This window comes from Brassica oleracea, chromosome C8, assembly GCF_000695525.1.
Source record: "Brassica oleracea var. oleracea cultivar TO1000 chromosome C8, BOL, whole genome shotgun sequence".
NCBI classification, from domain to species: Eukaryota; Viridiplantae; Streptophyta; class Magnoliopsida; order Brassicales; family Brassicaceae; genus Brassica; species Brassica oleracea.
The window spans coordinates 9,419,552-9,420,046 of NC_027755.1; the positions used below are offsets into that span (position 1 = coordinate 9,419,552).

At 39.4% G+C, this 495-nt stretch overlaps 1 protein-coding gene across 1 annotated transcript in view; it reads right to left on the minus strand.

Moving 5' to 3' along the window:
* Positions 1–495, minus strand: part of LOC106308282 (protein BREVIS RADIX) — a 27,464-nt gene that overhangs the window by 22,814 nt on the left and 4,155 nt on the right. The window lies entirely within an intron of this gene.

Consider the following 495-nt stretch of genomic DNA (forward strand, 5'->3'; position numbering starts at 1 on the left):
GTTACCCTCAATACCTGAAATAGCCAGCGTGATTTAACTGACTAGGTAACAACGAGAGTTGGTCTAGAAGGTTAGAGAACAGCTTCAACCCGCTCGAAAAACTTGCTTGAAGAACCGTCGATCGACGCGACTATCGTTGTGTCGATCGATTGTTTGAAAGGTGTATCGAACGATGTGCATCAAGTCACATCGATCGACTCTTTCTCGAGATCAAAAGACGACAGTTGAGATCCGAGATCTAGTAATGAAATCTTATCTGGTTTTACCATTGTTTGAGTTCAAAAACCGTCAAACCCTTTAGTCTAAACTAAGTTGCATGCTTTTCATACCTGAGAATTTGCCTAAGTCCCATCCTTACAACAACTTCAACTTAAACCGCCGAACAATTGTCTTGTTCGACTTATCATTTACTGCTTTTAAACAATCAAACCTCTTAGTCTATATTTATTTCTAATCCCTTAGATATGTTGAGTAATCCTAGAGTCCTTGTGGATT